The following is a 22,478-nucleotide window of genomic DNA, read 5'->3' as shown; positions in this document are numbered from 1 at the left end:
GGTTATGAGATGAGGTGATTACAGTGCTTGTGAGAAGAAGATCATGAGCAGAGGTTGCTATCTAGACACTAGTGAAATACTGGGATAAGTCAAGTAAGACAAAACTTGTAGGTTAGGGTTAGGCTCATGAACAGTATTCTTTATGTGATGACTTCTCCTTCAGACATTACCCTCCAGAAGAACCTCTGCAGTTAGGTTATTCCAAATTAAACCTTGAGGAACATGCAAACTGGATCAAGAACCAACTCCTCTACTGTGGTTTTTCAGGACATCTAGCAGCATCCTGTCCAATCAAGCCGGGAAACTCGAGAAACTGGATAGTAAAGAAAAGGCTATCCTAAGTTATTTGTGCTACATTAGAAAAATCTCTTGGCTTCTCTACTCATGTGTCTCTCTTCACCCCTTCAGGGTGACATGACTGGGGTTATGTGAACCCACTAGGCTGCTCCGCCGTAGCGCAGTAGCAGTTGGCCAACTACAGTGAATTAAAGTCTCCAGCACAAGAGTACCTGTATGAAAATCCTGACAGACACGAGACGTAGCAGACGCTTTAGCACAGATGATACGTGACAGATGACGCTTGGCATGGCAGTGAGGATGAACTTAACGCCGACACTAGACTTTGCTCAGAAACACACACAGTTACTGGATGCAGGAAACAGGATACAACTAAGATCATTTTCTATTCGAACATGGGTAGGCACAACAACGCTCAGGCACAGGAAGGCGGGCAGGACACATTTAAATAGGACAGGGTGCGCAAGGATAGGCTAGGGAGGATTCTAGTGGTGCGTGTGCTGGCCCTTTAAGAGGAAAGCAGAGCGTGCGTGCACCCTACGGGAGCGAGCAGCGGACAGAAGCAGCAGGTAATCCCAGCTGGCGGCCACTGAGGGAAGCTGGATAGTGGCGAACGTTGGCCACCAGCGTTACAGTACCACCCCCTTCTTAGGACCAGAGCGTAGAAGGAACCTCTTTATAAGCGCAGGGGCATCAATGTTCTATTCAGGTTCCCATGAGCTCTCCTCAGGACCAAACCCCTTCCAGTCAACCAGGTAGAAGATTTTGCCTCCTACCCTCTTGTAGTCCAGAATCTCTAACCTTAAAGATGTCAGAAGCACCACTGGGAGAAATTGCAGGTCCAGGGGATTTTCTGTAGCGATTCAGGACCACGGCTTTTGGAGGGACATATGGAAAGAGTTGGGAATCTTGAGAGTCAGAGGCAGCCGTAGCTTATATGACACAGGATTGATCTGTTGGAGAACCTCAAAAAGACAAAGAAACCTGGGGGAAAATTTGAAGGGAATTTTCAAACGAATATTCTTTGATGATAACCAGACATCGGTTCCGGGAAGAAACTGAGTGGGGCTTTTTCTTTTTCTATCCGCATTTCTCTTCCTGCGGTCTACCACTTGCAGATAAGAGGTCTTGGTTTACTGCCAGATATGAAAAATGTCTCTGAATGAAGAGTTCGCTGCAGGTACTTGAGATGTAGCTGGCACAGAAAGAGGAACACGTGGATGTTGGCTATATACAATGAAGAATGGGGAAGAGGCAGTAGATTCACTCGTGTGGTTGTTGTAGGAGAACTCGGACCAAGGAAGAAGCTGCACCCAATTGTGTTGAACAGAAACAAAATGACAAAGATACTTCTCCAGTATTTGATAAATTCTTTCTTTCTGGCTGTTAGATTGAGGGTAATACGCAGAAGAAAAGTGCAGTTTTACATTGAGAAGTTTACAGAGAGCTCTCCAGAACTTTGAAGTAAATTGTACACGCCGAGCAGACATGATATGAAGGGGCAGACAGAGCAGAAGAAAGATATGCTGTATGAATAGATTTGCCAGACGAGGAGCAGAAGGAAGGCCAGTTAGTGGGATGAAATGTGCAATCTTAGAAAAGCGATCCACCACGACCCAAAGAGTAGTCCAACCTGCAGAGGGAGGAAGGTCGGTGAGAAAACCCACGGCAATGTGTTGCCAAGGTCCATCAGGAACAGGCAGAGGCTGAAGCAGACCAGCGGGCTTGGAATGAGAGGACTTGTCTTTGGCACAATTGGTACAAGAAGCAACATAGTCCACAACATCCCTAGGCAGCGTGGGCCACCGGTAATGACTAGACATAAAGTCCCGTGTCCTACTGACACCAGAGTGCCCAGCCAGTTTGGAATTGTTTCCCCAGAGGAGAATCCTCTTCCCGTGTGCAGGATGAACAAAAGTATTTTCTGGGGGAATGTCTCTAATTTGCAGAGGATTCATGGCAATGATCCTGGAAGGATCTATGATATATTGGGGAGCCTCGTCAGAGTCATCCGTCTCAAACGACTGAGATAGAGCATCGTCCCTCACATTTTTATCTGCATGGCGGAAGTGGAGAAGGAACTGTAATCGAAAAACAGCGACCATCTGGCTTGACGAGGATTTAATCGCTGCGCAGACTGAAGGTACGTGAGATTCTTGTGGTTCGTATAGATGATGATGGAGTGAATAGCGCCCCCCAGCAGATGTCTCCATTCCTACAAGGCCAACTTGACGGCCAATAACTCCCGATCCCCAATAGAGTAGTTGCGCTCTACAGGAGAGAACAGTTTTGAAAAGAAGCCACAAATCACTGTCTAACCCTTGGAGTTTTTTGAAACAGCAGTGCTCCAGCACCAACGGAAGAAGCATCTACCTCTAATAAGAACTGTCGAGACACGACCGGATGGTGAAGAACTGAGGCTGAAGTGAAGGAGCTCTTGAGACTGGTAAATGCTGACTCTGCCTCCAGGGTCCAAATCTTGGTGTTCACCCCCTTCTTAGTAAGAGCAGAGATTAGAGCAGTCAGAGACAAGAAGTTTGGGATAAACAGTCGGTAAATTTTGCGAATCCCAGGAATCGCTGAATGGCCCGGTGGCCCTGTGGACATGGCCACTCTAAGACGGACTTCACCTTCTCTGAATCCATCTTCAGTCCACGATCGGAGACTATGTATCCCAGGAAGGGCAGAGAGTTTCTGTCGAACATGCACTTTTCGAGTTTTGCATAACCGCGACAGGACTTTGCGAACATGCTTCCGATACGTCACCAGATCTGGTGAATATATCAGGATGTTGTCCAAATATACCACCACACAGACATACAGAAGATCCCAGAAGATGTAATTCACAAATTCCTGAAATACAGCTGGAGCGCTACACAGACCAAAAGGCACCACAAGATACTCAGTGTGACCGTCTCGGGTGTTGAATGCGGTCTTCCATTCGTCTTCTGGACGGATCCGTATCAGGTTATAAGACTCGCTTAGATGCAGGTTTATAAAAATTTTGGCTCCACGAATTCGATCGAAGAGCTCTGAGATTAGCGGCAAGGGGTACTTGTTTTCTACCGCGATTTGGTTTAAAACATGGTAATCGATACATGGTCGAATTGAGCCATCTTTTTTCTCAACGAAGAAGAATACGGCTCCGACCGGAGAAGATTTCTGGATGAACCCCCTCTCAAGGTTCTCCTTGACATAAGCTAGCATGGCCTGGGTCTATGGCATGGAGAGAGGATAGACCCGTCAACGAGGGGATTTGACGTCAGGGAGCAGTTCAATAGGACAATCGTAGGAATGAGTGGGAGGAAGAACCTCTGCCTCCTTTTTGCTAAGGACGTCTGCAAAGCTGGCATAATGTGTGGATAGTCCAGAGAGTGACTGAGGCAGTGGAGGCAGAACAGGACGAACCTGTGGCAGGCAGCGGTGAAGACACTTGGATCCCCATTGGAGGACCTCTCCGGAACTCCAGTGGCGAACTGGAGCATGTAGACAATGCCAATCCAGGCCCAGCAGAATAGGGTTTATGGCTTTTGGCAAGACGAAGACGGCAAACTGTTCTGAGCGGAGGATTCCAACTTGTAGTCTCAATGGTTCCGTGATGGACAGAATAGGATTGTGCAGTGGTTGCTCATTTACAGAGGTGACTGCCAGGGGTCTCTACAGAGGAACCGTGGCCAGATGGAACCGCTCCACTAGGTCTTGCTAAATAAAATTTGCAGCTGCTCTGGATTCCAGATAGGCAGAGACAGTGTGTGATTTCTCACCAGAGACAATGGTTACTGGAATGTATAATTTAGGAGAGGATTTGGCGTCGTTCCACCTAGGGTTGTCTCTCCAACCAACCCTAAGTACTTGAGTTTCCCGGCTTCTATAGACATTGATGCACAAAATGGTCTTTGTGGCCACAATACAGACACAGATCTGACGACCATCAGCGCTGTTTCTCCTGATCGGACAATTTGAGTCTGTTCACCTGCATTGGTTCTTCAGGTGGAATAACTGAAGAAGGCAGTAGTGGGTCTCTGTAGCTTGGGCGCCAGTCTATAGGGCCGCCTCTCCCGGCAGACCTGAGAACGTTCCTGGATCCTCACGTTGATCCGGGTTGCCAACAGGAGCGGGCATCCAGGGTGAAAGGAAGGTCACGAGCTGCAATGTGTGGAGACAATCCTTGCCAGAAAGTAGCTACCAAGGCCTCATTATTCCAACCCAGCTCCGCCGCCAGCATACAGAAGGAGATGGCTTACTCCCCTACAGTTGATTCCCCTTGTTTGAGGGTCAACAGTGAGGCAGCGGCAGAAGATGCTCGACCCGGTTCCTCGAATAACGTACGGAAAGTGTGTAGAAATAAAAGCAGATCAGAGAATTCCAGGCCCTCTTGTTCCAAGATGGGGTTCGCCCATGCCAGGGCTTTGCCTGAGAGGAGAGAAATAATAAAAGCAACTTTGGCCTCATCAGAGGGGAAGAGGTGAGCACGTAACATGAAATGGATAGTACACCGATTGATGACCCCCCTACAAGCCTGGGGTAGGGGTAACGAAATTACAGGACCAAAGCAGGCAGAAGGGATAACAGGTGGTGGAGTAGCGGAAGCAGACAGAAAGAGGTGCAGTAGGATGATCCAAACGATTAATGTTGGAGTTTACCGCCTGTAGTAGTTTATCCTGACGTGCCCGGAGGTCACACATGTCCGTTTGCATCATTTAAACTGCGGTCTTGGGTTGACCAGCGGGTTCCATTCCACCATTGCCTGAGCGTACTGTCATGACTCTGGGGGTATGTGAACCCACTAGGCCGCTCTACTGTAGCGGAGTAACAGCTGGCCAAATACAGTCAATGAAAGTCTGTAGCACAAGAGTACCTGTACGAAAGTCCTGACAAATACGAGATGTAGCAGATGCTTTAGCACAGATGATACGTGGCAGATGACCTGTAGCATGGCAGATGATGCTTGGCATGGCAGAAAACACTTGGCGTGAAAGGTTACGCTTGGTGTGGCAGTGAGGATGAAATCAACTCCAACACTAGACTTCGCTCAGGAACAAACACAGTTACTGGATATGGGAAAAGGATACAACTAAGGGACCATTTGCTTTACAAACATGGATAGACACAACAACGCTCAGGCAGAGAAAGGAGGGCAGGACTGATTTTAAGCAGGACAGGGTGCACAAAGATAGGCTAGGAAGGATTTGAATGGTGAGCGTGCCTTGGTGTTCTCTTAAAGGGCCAGCGCGCACCTTACGGGAGCAAGCAGTGGATGGGAGCAGTAGATGCCGGCGTCCTCGAAGTAGAGGAGGATGCCGGCACATAGGTAAACTATGCTGCGGAAGCTGGATAGCGGCGAACGACGGTCGCCAGCGTTACACAGGGGTTAAAGTTATGTCCGCCTTTCTTGATTCAGGAGCAGTTGGAATTTTTCTCTTCTTCTTGTTTTGTATCAATGGGAATTATATGTTAGGTGGATCAATTCAATTGAACCAAACCCTTCACCATGTGTATAGGCATCCTGCATCAAGAAACTAGATCACTCATTGTGGTCCCCAAGGCCATTAATCCCATTATCCTGGGACTAGCCTGGTTTCAGAAGCATGCTCCATGTCAAAATTGGCATACAGGTGAGATTTAAACCAGGGGTTCCGGTTGGCATATCTAGTGTCTGGGGAAAGTGACTTCTCCTTCAGACATTACTGTCTGCATCACTGATGTCAAGGTGTCCAACCCTTCCCTGTGCGCCACCTTCACAGACGTCTTCAGCAAATCCCAAGCCCAGAATAGACAATGGGGCTGACTGTGCCATTGAGTTGTTCCTGGGTAAATCTCCTCCCCAAGGATGTACTTATCCCCTTTCCTTGCGTGCAACACAGGCCATGACTAAGTATATCAAAGATAACCTCGAGTGCGACTTCATTCAAAATTTCTTATAATCAGCCGGGGCGGAGGTTTTCTTTGTCGAAATAAAAATGGCGACCTTGGACAAGGCATTGATTATCGACACCTCAACAGAATCGCTATCAGGAACAAACACCTGCTTCTGGTAATATCAGAATTACTTGACCGAATTAAAGAGCTTGTTTACCAAGCTCAACCTGAGGGGTGCGTACAATCTAGTGCACGTCAACCCTGGAGATGAATGGAAAACAGCTTTTAATACCCCTGATGGCCTGTACGATTATTTAGTAATCCATTTGCTCTAAGCAATGCACCTGCAGTGTTCCAAAGTTGTATTAATGAAATATTCCGGTATATGCTGTATAAATTTGTCAATACCTATAAATGTATGTGAGGACATATCAATATCCAGGAAAATATAATAATACAAAGTACAAAATATGTACCATGCAAAATACAAATACTTTATTGAATTTATAATAAAATCAGATTGGCCATCAAGACCTCAAAATAAACATACAATTAAAATACAATAGTGTGGTGATGAGTAAGGACTACAAAAATGACATACTGTTGTCATGCAAACAAGATATGACGTAATGCAGCTTTAGTAGGATACACAGAAAAGCAAGTTACATGTATAAGGGTAAATTATTAAACAAAAATACAATTTCATAAGCACCAGGAAATAACCAAATATGAGGGCCCTAGACCAAGTACCAACCCGTGTGCTGCATAATGAGCCCAAACAAACAGTCACCACACTAAGAGCCCGGATGCGCGTTTCGCCATCAGCGAAGTGCGCATGCGCACCCACATAATCAGAACGCACCAGAGGGAGAGCGCGAGGCAGCGCGTGCGCCAAACAGGGACACCAAATGGCCATTTTTAAAAAGGGCACAATTGCCAGGACAGTAAGTATGTGCATAATGCACCGGACAGTAATGATCAATATTCTCGGAGGAAACAACACAGTAAATGTAGGTATGCAAGAACGACTGAGACAGAAGTGCCGCCCCAGGACCCCCAAAACAGAGGGGAAACGGAACAGCAGATGTGCCTCAGCAGATAAACACACCAATAGCACACTTGTATATTCTCAATCCAATGTGCATATTTGTTAATGAAGTAAGTAACATTGAATACAATGGGTTGGAAGATCGTTTACATATGTTGTAAACGCATGTATATATACCAATATCCAAAAGTAATAAATAATAATGAATAAAAAAAATAAAAAAACCAAAGTGAAGTGAAAAAAAGTGAGTGAACACACGTGCACAGTGAAGGTGAAAAAAGGGGGGGCTGCACCTGAAAAACATAAAAATTATAATAGATAATGTACATAAAGCGATATTATTGACGTGTAATGCTACTGTAATATGCAAACATTAATGTAAAAATTGTGTTTTAAATGTGTATAGATATACAATAATAAAGTTGGGCATGTATGCCCAAGAAGAAAAAGTTATTATAATAATAACAAGTGAATGTAAATACAAAAATTGTGTATTATGAAAAATAAAAAAAATAATAAAGTGTATATAAGTACCCCTTGAAAAAGCTGAAAATCTGATATTGGCAGCACCACAAATGAATATATATTATAGGCACAATAATGTTAGAAGGCTAAGACCCTAACAAGAAATACTATCAGTGCATATTGTACAGTACTAAATGCCAATAGAAAACCCCTATGTAGTCCATCAATAGTCCGGTCATCACATTCCAATTCGACCAATCAATAGGACACATAAATGGATGTAATACCTATAAACCATAGGAAACATAAAAAATGTCAGGAATCTCTACCAAAAGTTCAAATATAAGCTAACCAAAAGACCACTCAGGTCTACGGCGTATGCCACAAAAGCCACCCCAGCAGTCACATATGGACATACCAAAATTAAAACTAATGATGCCATAGGACCCAAAAGTTAAAGAAAGGAAGCGAAAGACATTTTTTCATTAAGCCCTAATGGAGAGCTAGTCTTCAATTTTGTTATCCACTTACATTCAATACGTTCCAATTTTCGAAAAGTGTTGCCACCTCGAGATCCAATGATGATTTTGTCGATGCCACGTACTTGCAAATCTTGCCATCTGTTGTAATGATGTTCACGGAAATGTCTAGGGATGGATTTGAGTTTATTGATTTTGTCCCAATCATTGCTGTCAATGGAGGGTTGAGGCTGACGTGAAGGCACTCTTTAGGCTATTTAATGCTGATTCTACCTCTGGGGTCCACCCCTTGGCGTTCATACCTTTCTTGGTGAGAGTAGCGATGGGAGCCGTCAGTGAAGAGAAGTTTGGAATAAACTGCTGGTAGAAGTTGGCGAATCAAAAAAAACGCTGTATGGACATCAGGCCTTGAGGACGTGGCCATTCCATCTTCAGGACGCCATCCGAGATGATGAAGCCCAGGAAGGGTAGAGCGTTCTTCTCAAACACGCATTTCCAGCTTGGCATACAATCGATTCTCCCTTAATCGCAGTTAAACATGATGGACATGCCTCCGATGCGTCATCGGATCTGGAGAGAAAATCAAAATATCAACAAGATAGACCACAACACAGACATAGAGGAGATCTCGGAAGATATCATTGACGAATTCTTGGAAGACCGTGGGAGCGTTACACAGACCGAATGGCATTACCATGTATTCATAGTGCCCGTGTTGAATGCCGTCTTCCATTCGTCACTCCAGCGAATCCGGATCAAGTTGTAAGCCACACGCAGGTCTAGTTTAGAAAAAATCTTGGCTCCTCGTATGCGGTCATTAGTTCGGAAATTAGTGGCAACAGATATTTGTTCTTGACCGTGATTTGATTGAGAGTACGGTAGTCAATGCAAGGCTGAAGATATTCTGTCTTTTTCCTTGACAAAGAAAAACCCAGGCCTGGCCGGGGAGGAGGATTTTTGTATGGAACCCCTCTCCAGATTCTCCTTGATATAGGCCGACATGGATTGAGTCTCTGGCAAGGAGAGAGCGTATTTCCGTCCATGGGGAAGAGATGCGTTTGGAACCAGTTCAATGGGGCAGTCATAAGCCCAGTGTGAGGGCAGCCTCCCTCTTGCTGAAGACATCCGCAGTGAAATGAGGGGGTAATCCTGCCAATGACTGAGGCAGAGGAGGCTGGACATGATGGATCTGCAACAGACAGCGATTGAGACATTTGGAGTCCCATTAGAGAACCTCTCCAGAAGTCCAGGACAGGGGCATGTAGACAAAGCCAAGGCAGACCCAGCAGAACAGAATTGACGGCTTTGAGCAAAACAAGAAACTAAATTAGTTCCGAATGAAGGGCTCCAACTTGGAGCTTCAGCGGCTTGGTTTCAGAGACAATAGGAACGAGCAGAGGCAGTTCATTCACCGAGGCAACAGCCAAAAGACGTCTCCAGAGGAACTGTGGGCAACTGGAGATGATCCACTAGGTCTTTTTGGATGAAGTTTGCAGTGGACCCGGAGCCCAGATAGGCAGAGACCCGGTGCGTTTTCTCGCCAGACACTATGGTCACGGGGATGGACAGTTTTGAAGAGAATCTTTTGTTCATCGCCGTTTTGCCTAGGGTTGTCTCTCCAACCAATCCTAGACACTGGAGGTTTTGGGCTTCTGAGGGCACAAATGCACAACATGGCCTCCGAGGCTACAATACAGACAAAAACCCAAAGTGCGTCTGCGTTGTTTCTCCTGGGCTGACAATATGAGCCGATCCACTTGCATAGGCTCCTCTGGTGGAACAACTGGTGAGGACGACAGGGATTGCTGGAAAGTAGGCGCCAGTCTGGGAAATCTTCTCTCCCGACGAACCTCTTGGGATCGCTCCCGGATCCTCATGTCAATCTGGGTAACAAACAGAATGAGGTCATCCAGGGTAGGTGGCAGATCACGAGCGGCAAGATCGTCTTTAACCCCTTCACAACTGCCGTGCAGTTAGCACGTGTATAAACGTTGACAGCCTGGAATGGGTTTAATGAGTGCAGTGCTGCTTCAGTGTGAGCAGCACTGCACTCTCATATCAGCCAGGGCTTTGAGAGCCACGGAATACACCCCTCATTGTAGATAGTGCCACCCACAATCCCCTGTAGGCAGCGCAAAACCCTCTGTAGAAATCGGAATCCCCGGCCGGCGCTCTGGTCGAGAATTCCCCTTCCTAGAGGGAGCCGCGCCATCTTTCCATTCCCGCTGTAGATAGTGTCATCCCCCCTGCAGATAGCAATTCCCCCACTGTAGATAGCATCGCACTCCTCACTGTACATAGCGCCACCTGAACTGAGTCTAGGAGCGGAATCCCCGGTGTCAGATTGCACTGGCCGGGGATTCCGCTTCTAGAGAGAGCCCCTAACATCACTGTCCATTTGGACAGTGACGTTAGTGGCTCTCTCTAGGAGCGGAATCCCCGGTCGACACTCTGGCCGGGGATTCCGCTACTGGAGAATCCCCAGGTGTCACTATCCATATATGGACAATGACGTCAGCGGCTCTCTCTAGGAGAGCAATTCCCGGTTTCAGATCGATCTGTTATTGGAGAAGCCCCTGGTGTCACTATCCATATATGGACAGTGACACCAGGGGCTACTGCTGGAGCGGAATCCAAGCTCTGGCAGGGGATTCCGCTTTTAGAGTTAACCCCTGACGTCACTGTCCATATATGGACAGAGACATTAGGGGCTTCCATTCGGCCAGAGGGATTCTGCTCCTACAGGAAGCTACGGCGGTGCTATTTACAGGAAGGGGGTGCCATTAACGGGGGGGGGGTTTGCCGCTATCTGCACCGGGGATATTGCTAAATACAGGGGGATGTTGCGATCTACAGGGGTGGTGCTATTTACAGGGGGTGTGGTGCTATCTACAGGAGGTGCTATATACAGGGGGTGTGGCCCGATCTACATGGGTACTGTGGCGTTATATTGGCACTATCTACAGGGGACACTGGCGCTATCTACACGGGCACTATGTGTGGCACTACATGGGCATTATCTACAGGGAGAACTGTGGCACAATGTGGCACTATTTACAGTGGGCACTATCTATGTGGGCACTGGCTCTATGTGGAAAATGTGGCACTATCTACAGTGGTATTGCGTCACTATCTACATGGGCACTGTGGTGTTTTCAGGGGGTTGGGACAAAAAGTAAAACAAAAAAGAAAAAGAATTCCAGAAACAAAACAGGTACTCTTTGGGATTGTAAGAATTATATAAAAATATTTTATTGGGTTCTAAATAAATTTTAGAATCTAAGTATATAGAAAAGGAAAGGGGAAGGGGATACAAACATTAAAAAATCTCCTGGCCAGGAAACACACACACATAAGTAATTATTACATTCCTCCCATGCATTAACTCTATATCATGCAAGATGGATTGCATAAACTTCCCTTCATATAAGGTAAGTTGAATATATTTTAACAGGATTTATTTATTTTATGTCAAAAACCGCTGGACTCTGTTCACACTTGCGGTTTCTATATATTTTTAGATTTTGATCCCAAGCTGGCACAAACATTTATTCAAGAAAATTGACAATAAGAATAAGGAGCAGATAATCTATTATATGTTCATGGCCGCCATCAGGGCAGTACTGGCGGTACTGCCGTCGGGGGCCCGGTCATACATTTGAAAAAATGTATACCTTCTGACGCCTGGAGCTGATGTGTCTTCTCTTTTCCGACGCCAAGGTTGAAGGACCTGTGGGTGACCTCATCGTTCCCATCCAGCTTTTTTCACTGCAGACACACAGCGTGATGTCACCCACAGGTCCTTCAACCTTGGCGTCGGAAGAGAGAAGACACATCAGCTCCAGGCGTCAGAGGGTATAGTTGAATCAGCTGCAGCATCTCCATGTGCAGGTAAGCATAGCAAACTCCCTAGAGACGAGCATATTAACCTTTTGGACGCCTGGATCCGATGTATCTTATTTGTCCGACGCCAAAGTTGAATGACCTGTGGGTGACGTCACGCTGTGTGTCTGCAGTGAAAGAAGCTGGGTGGGAGCGATGAGAAGTGCATGATGCTGAAGTGAAGTGGCAAGTGGGCTTATACAGTTTGATCAAAATGTTTACAAAGAACCTCATGTTCATGTTTCTAAATTATGCCTAGCGGCTCAGATCAACGTATATACTGTGGATTGTGCGGTCCATGTCTAGTTTCTCACAATGCTGATATTGTATAGTCTATCCTCCTCATTTCCTTTGTTTTACTTGGTACCAGCACTCCACGCATTTGAAAAAATACCCAGCTGATTTTAATTCAGGAATGACCTCATAAGTGTTCCTGCTCTTGCTTGTGCTCTCAGTTTGGCCACTGGGGGCGCATGGCAAGGTGAGCTAATTCCATCTGTTCACTTGTTGTGGTGCCGTATGGTGGTGTCTGTTGCTGTAGTGCTGCACTTGTGGGGGGACGTGGCCCAGAGCCAAGGAGGCTTGGCACGGTCTGAAGGCATGGGTGCTTTTGGGCCCCTGGGTTGCTCCCTCTGCAGGAGCGGTGCTGCAACCGCTAGAGTAGGGACCCACTTTAAAGAGGTCGCCGTGAAGTGGCAAGTGGGCTTATACAGTTTGATCAAAATGTTTACAAAGAACCTCATGTTCATGTTTCTAAATTATGCCTAGCGGCTCAGATCAACGTATATACTGTGGATTGTGCGGTCCATGTCTAGTTTCTCACAATGCTGTAATTGTTACAGAGCTCTACAGTGGATAGATAGATACAAAAATATAATCCAGCAGCAGCGGCTTAAATTAAAGGGGTGCAAGCCTTAGGGAACTGACCACTGTCCCTCTAGACAAAAAGCAGTAAATAGGCAGCACTCACAAAGGCTTATAGTGAAAAAAGAGGGTGCTTTATTGACCCCAAAAGTGCGATGTTTCGGCTCTCGCAACCTGAGCCTTTCTCAAGCAGTTTGTTAGTGGGCACAATCAAGCAAAATATCAAATTATAGTTCATATAGTGGATGCCTGCAAGCATCCCAGTGAGAAGGGTGATACACATTACAATTCTGCATATATGGCATATAAATAGATCTGAAATAACATTCATAGTATAGTGTAGCGTCTGTTTTATGATAATAAGTAATAAAGTGCATCTGTGCTTATTATGTGAATATACAAATGAGGACTCACTTATGATCCAGCATGGTAGGAAGTGTTTACTATGGGAGCTCGCCCAACATCGTTACAGTGCTAATGCACCTGTGCAGGGGAGAAATCAATGGGACATTGCTGTGTTGATGCTCACATGTGCGCACATGTGCAGAAGAGTGGAAGAATCCACGGCGGCCATATTACTAGAGGGCAAGTGCTCATACATGAGTGAGGGAGTGTTTATGAGCTTCGTATCAACACTCACTGGCCTTATCAAAAGCACAAGTCCAATGGCCAGGTTGTGAATTTAACCCTGTGTGTGCCTGCACACAGTGCTGAAACATGTCTAAAAGTATAGAAGAGGCCGTACTGAAAGAAGAAAAAAGGAATAAGGGAAGGCCTCCATGACTAAAATAGATGGGAGGGACACAGAGTTGGCTGGCCTATGAGAGGAAAGGGGGGGGGGGGACAGCAGGAGGGCTTGAGTGAGAAGGGGTGGGGATTGAAGGGGATGTACCTGTTTCCTGTTTGTGCTCTCCCTCTCTTCGCCAGGACACAGAAGCAGGAACATGTTTGTTACCCCTGCTGCGTCTGATGAGGAGGCTATGGAGCTGTTGCGGGCCGCGGCAGCCTCTCAGGGTCCTGGATGGCTCGGAGCACGAGTAGCGACGCTGCTGCAGGGACAATCGGGCGCTCCGGTCCAGGAGCGAGCAGAGTCGGCTGGAGCAAGCGGGGAGCGCTCTGTCATGCCGGTGGTCGCGGGGCTGCTGGAGCAGGCCGAGGTACAGGACCGGCGTACCAGGGGGTCGGGCAGGAGAAGAGGAGAGCCCGTTTCCCCCATGACTCAGGCCAGGGCTGGCACTCCCGGCGTGACGCGCAGCACGAGGCGCTCGCGCCCGCCCGCAAGGCTGAGTCCTGAAGACATCCCGCGGGCGCGGCGGCGCAAGAGGAGCCCATCAGTGGACCCTGCAGGCCAGACCCCAGGGCGGCCTGCCGCTGCTCTTTCGTCTGGTCCTGGGAGGAATCCCAAAACGCGGCAGCGCCCGGCGGCAGCGGCGAGGAGGACGCGGCCTTCACTTCCGGTCACATCCTCTCCTTCTTCAGCACGTGGCGGAAGGGCAACGGCGACCCTGCATGGTGATGTGCCAGCCAGAGGGTCGGCTCATGGTGTCGTCGAGGTGGAAACGACCAGAGGTCGCAGGATGAGGTCGGTGGTTGGAGTGCCAGGGACGGAACAGCTTGGAGCTGGTTCAGCGGGACGGATGAGGCATGAACTGGACCTCGGCCAATTGGATGATGCGATGTCACCCCCCCTTTACTCAGACGAAAATCGGAATTCCCCGTGCACACATTGCCAATGCGGACAGCGCCAGAGGGAGTCCGGAGCATTGGAGGACGGTGAGCGGCGGGCCTCTCCACGTGGACATGGGGGTCCGGCTGACGGGTTCACAGCCCCTGGGCAGCCTGGTGAGTTGACACCTACGTTACCATTTCCAGCTTTATTGATGTCGGGTATCGGTGTAGAGGGTGTCGAGGCGGTGGGCGTCGCGGCGGAGTCGGGGGTCCCGTCGCTACAGGCGGGTGCGGGGGATAGTTTGGCGGAGTTAGTGGGATGTTTAAAAGTGTTAGTGGGGCGGCTAGGTGGTTCCCCTTCCCAAGAATCGTCAGGTGTGGCGCCGGCCGCTGTGTGGGGGGGCAGTGTTGGAAGCGCTCCGGTTCGTCAAAACGGTGGGGGGTTGAATGCCGGGGCAGCGGTGGCAGTGGCGGCGGCGGTTCAAACAGACTCGCCAAAGGAGGTTGATAGGGTGCGTCTTGATGATCGTGCGCGCGGGGAGGTTTATGTTTGTTATGAGGGCCCGTTAGGGGCGCATTTAAAGCAGGAGGTAAAGGAAAGGATTTGGAAGGACGAGTATGTGGAGATTTTTTCCTTGCTTCCGCTGGAGAAGTTTAATTTAGATAAGGTGAAGCGGGATGAAACAAAAAAGGATGAGGAAGAAAAGAGACGGTACAGGTTGATTCCAAAAACGTTCGTCAATTGGATGCAGGCTTTTGCAATTTTGGCGAGCGTTATTGGGGAAAAGGCGCCAGATAATTGTTCCGGCTTGTTTTGTTATTTGGATGCGGTGGGGGAGGCGCATCGGGTTTATGGGGGCCAGGCCTGGCTTCGTTACGATGAGCAGTTTCGGCAGAGGAAAGCGGTGCGGCCGAATATACGGTGGGACCATAAGGACATAGCCTTATGGTTGAAAGTGACGGCACTTTATAAGCAGGGGCAGTCCTTTCCCGGGAGCGGGAATGCAGCAGGAACTTCCGGCGGGGGTAGTCAGGCCTCAGGTTCAAAATTTGGGACGTGTTGGCAGTTCAATGAGGGGCAGTGCAAATTTGGAGCGACGTGTAAATTCAAGCATGCGTGTTCACATTGCAGCGGGCAGTCACATGGAGCGTCTAAATGTTTTAAGAAGGGTAAACGACAAGGGGGAGCCAGCGGTGCGTCTGGTTATGGGGGAGACTCCGGTGAAACTCATAAAGATGGCCCCCTTTCTAAGTAGGTACCCCAATAAGGAGGGGGCGCGGTTGATTAGTTTAGGTTTTGGTTACGGTTTCGTTATTCCGCCCCCTTTGCATGAGGTCCCTTTCACGCAGCGCAACCTTAAGTCGGCATATCAGCATGCGGGGGTAGTCTCGGAAAAAATCCGGAAGGAGATTGATCTGGGCAGAATGGCGGGCCCCTTTAGCACGATCCCAGTTCCAGGTTTGGTGGTGTCACCGTTAGGGGTGGTTCCAAAACGAGAAGGTAACAAATTCCGGCTTATTCAGCATTTGTCCTTCCCGAAGGGGGCGTCGGTTAACGATGGCATTGACCAGGATCTCTGTTCTGTGGTCTACACGTCGTTTGATGCGGCGGTAGCGTTGGTACGTGGTTACGGAAGAGGGGCTCTGATGGCAAAAACTGATATTCAAGCGGCGTTTCGTTTGTTGCCGGTTCATCCGGACAGCCAGAGGTTGTTGGGATGTTATTGGGAAGGGGATTATTACATTGATCGATGCCTTCCCATGGGTTGTTCGTTGTCGTGCGCGTACTTTGAGGTGTTTAGTTCCTTTTTGGAATGGGTAGTCAGGGAGGTCGCGGGGGTGGAATCAGTTATTCACTATCTCGACGATTTCTTGTGCGTTGGCCCGTCGTGTTCGGGGGTTTGCGCAAATTTGTTGGAGACGGTCAATTGGGTGTCAAGGGAGTTCGGTGTACCCTTGGCTGTGGAAAAAACTGAGGGTCCGGTGACGACCATTTGTTTTTTGGGGATTACTATCGGCTCCGTAGCAATGGAGTGCAGATTGCCGGAGGATAAGTTGGGGGATTTGCGGTTGGTAGTGGAGCGAGCGTGTTGGATTAGGAAAATTACGCTACGTGAATTGCAGTCCTTATTGGGGAAGTTGAATTTTGCTTGCCGCATCATGCCGATGGGCAGGGTTTTTTGTCGGCGGTTGGCAGCGGCGACGGCGGGGGTTCGGGAACCCCATCATTTCATTCGTCTGGCTGCAGAGCACAGGGAAGATTTACAGGTCTGGCTCCATTTTCTGGCACAGTATAATGGGCGCTCTCTTTGGATGTCCCGGGCGTTAGATAGCTTCGATTTGGAATTGTTCACTGACGCGTCTGGGGCGGTGGGGTTCGGGGCGTTCTTTAAAGGTCAATGGTGCGCGGGAAAATGGCCGGTTGCATGGGTGGAGGCGGGACTGACGCGTAACTTGGCCCTACTCGAACTGTTTCCCATCGTGGTGGCGGTCACCATTTGGGGAGACAGGTTCCGGGACAAAAAAGTGCGTTTTCATTGCGACAATTTGGGGGTGGTGATGGCTATAAATAATACTTCGGCGTCGTCCCCTCCAGTGGTTCGCTTGTTGCGTCAGTTGGTGCTTTCCTGTTTGAGTTTAAATGCATGGGTGGTGGCGGTGCATGTTCCCGGGGTAGAGAATTGTATTGCTGACGCGCTTTCTCGCTCGCAGTGGGATCGTTTCCGGCAGCTGGTCCCGGACGCGGAGTTAACAGGGGTGGACTGTCCCAGTCATCTGTGGGAGCTGGTATCCAGGCGGCAGGTGCATTGATTAAACGTTCACTGGCCAGTGCGACGTGGTCGTCGTATGCGGCTGGATGGAGGCAATGGGAGGAGTGGGTGAGATCTTTGGGGGATGTGTGCTCGGATGATGATAGGATGGTGGCCTTGCTGTTTTGGTTGGGGGATGCATTCGCCCGGGGTTGCACGGTCGCTAAGGTTAATCGCTTCGTGGCGGCCATTGCTTTCGGTTGTAAGTTACGGGGGTTGGCAGATATCACGAAGCGGTTTTTGGTGGGCCAGGCATTGAAAGGGCTGAGACGGGGTGTAGTGGTGAGGGATAAGAGGCGTCCCGTGTCATTTCAATTGTTGTGTTCCCTGGAGGTGGTGGTGCGGCAGGTGTGTCGTTCAGAGTATGAGAGCAAGCTTTTCCGGTTGGCTTTTGCGTTAGCCTTTTTTGGAGCTTTTCGGGTAGGGGAATTGGTTTCCCCCAGTTCGGTGAGAGCGGGGGGCTTGTTGCTGGATAATGTCGATTTGTATGAAGACAGGGTGGAGATAGTGTTGCGAAGGTCCAAAACGGACCAAGGAGGGGCAGGACGTCGAGTGGTTTTGCTGGCGGTCCCAAAGAATCCGGTTTGTCCAGTGTTGTGTGTCAAGGAGTACTTGGCGGGTTTAGATCTCTCAGACGGGCCGTTGCTGCGGCACGAGGATGGCTCGTTTCTGTCGCGGTATCAGTTTATTTCGGTTTTCAGAAAGTGTCTGGTGGCTAGCGGGGTGCAGGCAGAGCAATACTCGTCTCATTCTTTCCGTATAGGGGCAGCGACGGAGGCGGTGAGATGGGGTTTAGATGATGCAGGCGTGCAGCGGATAGGGCGTTGGGAGTCGGCGCGTTTCCGTTCCTATGTGCGCTTGAACATGTTGTGATATATTGATGTATAGCATGTTCCGGGTGCGTGCGTTTCCGCCTGAGTATTAATGGTACGCGGCAGCAAGAGGTGGTGCGTGTATGTTCTTCATTTGTTTTGCAGGCCGTGACTCATGCATGGTGTGGATTATGGGACATTCTTTTGTGTACTGGGGTGCCCTTCGCGCGGATGTACGGCCGGACGGTCGACAGCTCAGGATTCCGCGGGACGCGGCGGTTGTGAGGTGGATGGGTATACGGGGAATGACATGGAACAGGGTATTGCCCGAGTTTCACAATTTTGTACTGCTTGACAGGGCGCCGGAGGTACTGGTGTTGCATGTGGGAGGCAACGATTTGGGTATACGCCCTTTCCGGGAGTTGGTACGGGACGTCAAGCATGATTTGCTCTGCTTATGGGCAACTTATCCTAAATTGGTGACGGTGTGGTCTGAGATGGTCCCTAGGAAAAACTGGCGGATGGCCCGTTCTGTGGGAAAAATTAACAAGGCTCGCATTAAGGCTAATAGGGCCATATCGAGCTTCGTGACGCGTAATGGTGGGGTTGCGGTGCGCCACTGGGATCTGGAGGCTGGGACAGGCAGCTACTGGAGAGAGGACGGTGTGCACCTCAATGAGGTGGGGATGGATATGTGGAGTCTGGCTTTGACCGATGGAATTGAGCGAGCGGTGGGAGTGTGGAGGAGCTCACAGGCGTGAGGTGGTCAAGGCCTGTTTCGCTTTGGCGGGGGGGAGTCCTTGAAGTAGGTCGTAAAAAGTGGTGGGGGGGAATGCATCACGGGATGCACCCCCAATTTGTCGGCTTCTTAGGGTGTTACCCCTTTTGAAAGCTGGGTTATATATATTTATATATATATGGTGGTCATCTGCAAAAAGGTAATTTGGTGCTCCTGGGCCGGGTTACGGCTGGGGGTAAGGTATTTGTGGGCAGATGGCCAAAATTAAGTATCGGTGGCTTCAAGGACTTGCCCCTGTCATTCTGGTTGGTTTATAATGTTATGACCCTGATAGGGTCGCAGTGGGTTATTTGTTGTTATGATGTATCCCCTTTTTTGGGGATTCAAAAATTATGGTATTTAAAGTTATTGTTATTTAAATAATAAACGGCTGCTGTGGCCATTAAAATCCAACTCTGTTTCAGTGTCTGCTTTGGGAGGGTAGATTTACATAAGGGGAGAAGCGACTCGACTTATTTGAGTCATGTACTCAGAGCCTGTGACAGCATAAAATAATACGGGGAGCTATTGGAGTGAGAGAAAAATGAAATTAAGGCAGTATGGCCATAGAATATAACAACTATTAGGCAATAATAAGGTTTATTAAAGGCTATATAACCCCAAAAAAGTTGCTGATAAGGTACAAATGCAACTTCGAAAACACGGAAAGGGGAAATGAGCTAGAGACCACCAGATGGGTGGGTGAAGCCCAAGCCCAGAGGTGTGTACCAGCACTCAGTCCGTGTATATGACACAGATAGGTACAGCGGCGCACACCAACGTGGATGTACAGCAAATAACCTGTTAAGTGTGCAACATAGGTACAGCCAGGGTACAAGAGGACATCGCTTGCAACATAGTAGAATATAGTCATACCAATGAGTACACCAAAATATCGGTACTTAAAGTGGAGCATACAAAAAAAATGGAATAGAGTCTGTGTCCCGGGTAACGAGGGAATAATACTGTAGTAAATAAGTAAAACTAAAATCACATCAACACATCAAGTGCCGGATAATCTGTGTTATTATATAAAAGGCAAGGAAAATACAGGCTGGATCACATCTTGTGAGCAGAACCATCATCCGTTCAATAAGTGACTTTCATCAAGTGACAGACATGATATCTGTAAAGATAAAAAAATGTGTGTAAGTCAATTGCTATAACAATAACATAAAAAGAGATTTCTATTTTCAATCTAACAAAGTATACGGATTATTAGTAGAGGGAACCACGTATAACAGGGCAGGCGGGTCCTAATGTACATCATCTAGAATGTATTCTGCGTTTAAGCCATTCGGTTTTAAAGTATTGAGTTTCCTGATCCATTGTAATTCCCTGGTCCTCAGAGACCTGGCCCTGTCACCACCGAGACGTGGTCTAGGGACATGGTCAATAAGCCAAAATTTTAAGTGGCACTCAGTGTGATTGGCTTCTGTGTAGTGTTTAGGGACTGGAAGATCAAGGCGTTTTTTTGCGGATTGTGTAACGATGTTGATTGAGGCAGGTCTTATCGTCTAATGTGGTTTCACCCACATATAACAGATCGCAAGGGCATTGTAAAATATAGACCACATGGTCTGAGTTGCAGGTAAGGAAGTGTTTGATGGGGTATGTCACCCTCGTTATGGGATGTGTAAACTAACCCCCTTTCACTATTAGATTACAGTTAATGTAGCTTAAGCAGGGGAAACAACCCATTTTGGGTCTGGAGAGGAAGGTCTGTGTGGATAATCTTTTTGAACCCAGGTCTAATCTGACCAATCTATCCCTAATATTGGTAGCTCGACGGTATGCCATAAGAGGGGGGTTGGCTAGTTCTGGAATAGTTTTAGGGCAATTGGAAAGCATGTTTCCTCAGCACCCGTGATATTTCCACACTATAGTCCGTGTAGGTGGAGATAAACGATATACGATCAGCTGTCTCATTACTTGTTTTGGGGGTCAAAAGATCCTCCCTATCGAGATTGTTCACTGTCATTTTTTGTTTTCTGAGGAGATAACCTGAGTAACCCCTATACTTAAATTTGTCTATAATGACATCCAGTGTGTGTTCCATTTTGTCCTCCTCACTGACTATTCTCTTGGCCCTCAAGAGCTGACTGGATGGTATAGAATTAACCATTTTGCGTGGGTGACAACTGTTATAACGCAATAGGTTATTTTTGTTGGTAGGTTTGATGTGTAGTTCAGTTGTGAGTCGTGAATCTACAATTCGTACAAGTACATCAAGAAACTGTAAGTTGTCCCTGGAGTGAACCATGGTGAATTTTACAGTTGGGTCAACTGTATTAAGGTACTGGTGGAAGATCAGCAGTTCCTCCACGTTGCCAGTCCAGATGAGGAACATGTCGTCTATGTATCTCCACCACCTCAGAACTTGTCTGAAGTGGTGGGACACATAGACAGCGGTCTCCTCCAACGTATGCATATGTGTATTAGCGTACGAGGGTGCCACATGCGAGCCCATAGCGGTGCCTTGAGTCTGAATGTAAAACTGGTCACGGTAGAGAAAGTAATTACATGTAAACACTATGTGTAGCAGCGAAAGTAGAAAAGTCTTACATTCGGTAGACATGTCAGTGGTATCAAGCATACTTATCATGGCTGCCAGACCTCTGGTTTGGTCAATAGATGTGTAGAGAGATACAACGTCAAAAGAAACAAGATAAAAGTCACCATTGGGGGGGCAGTGGTGTCTCTCTCAGTTTAATTAGGAAGTCCATGGTATCCCGTATGTACGAGGAGGCTTCCGTTGCAAACATCTTAAATACCCTATCCAGAAAAATAGCAATGTTGCTAAAGATGGAATCAGTGCCCGATATAATCGGGCGTCCTAGTGGATTGGTCAGGGACTTATGTATCTTGGGAAGTACATACAGAACAGGTGTCCTCAGGTGTTTAATAGTAAAGAATTTGCATATATCCTCATCAATAAGGTCCTGCTCCCTCGCTTGTTTGACAACTGTGTCTATCTGTCTAGTTATCTCAAACCTAGGGTCCCTGGGGATATTTTTGTATACATCTGTATCTCCTAAATGCCGTTCAATCTTATCTATATACATATTGGTGTCCATGACGACAAAAGCTCCACCCTTATCTGCGGGTTTAACTGTAAGACTGAAATTTTGGTGTACTCATTGGTATGACTATATTCTACTATGTTGCAAGTGATGTCCTCTTGTACCCTGGCAATCCCTATGTTGCACACTTAACAGGTTATTTGCTGTACATCCGCGGTGGTGTGCGCCGCTGTACCTATCTGTGTAATATATACACGGACTGAGTGCTGGTACACACCTCTAGGCTTGGGCTTCACCCACCCATCTGGTGGTCTCTAGCTCTTGTCCCCTTTCCGTGTTCTTGAAGTTGCATTTGTACCTAATCAGCAACTTTTTGGGGGTTATATAGCCTTTAATAAACCTTATTATTGCCTAATAGTTGTTATATTCTATGGCCATACTGTAAAGGATTTGCCAGACACAGGTTCTGTGTCGACGCCCGTGGGCAATCAGT

This window comes from Rhinoderma darwinii, chromosome 3, assembly GCF_050947455.1.
Source record: "Rhinoderma darwinii isolate aRhiDar2 chromosome 3, aRhiDar2.hap1, whole genome shotgun sequence".
In the NCBI taxonomy this organism is placed as follows: domain Eukaryota; kingdom Metazoa; phylum Chordata; class Amphibia; order Anura; family Rhinodermatidae; genus Rhinoderma; species Rhinoderma darwinii.
Note: the sequence above shows the minus strand (reverse complement) of the source record.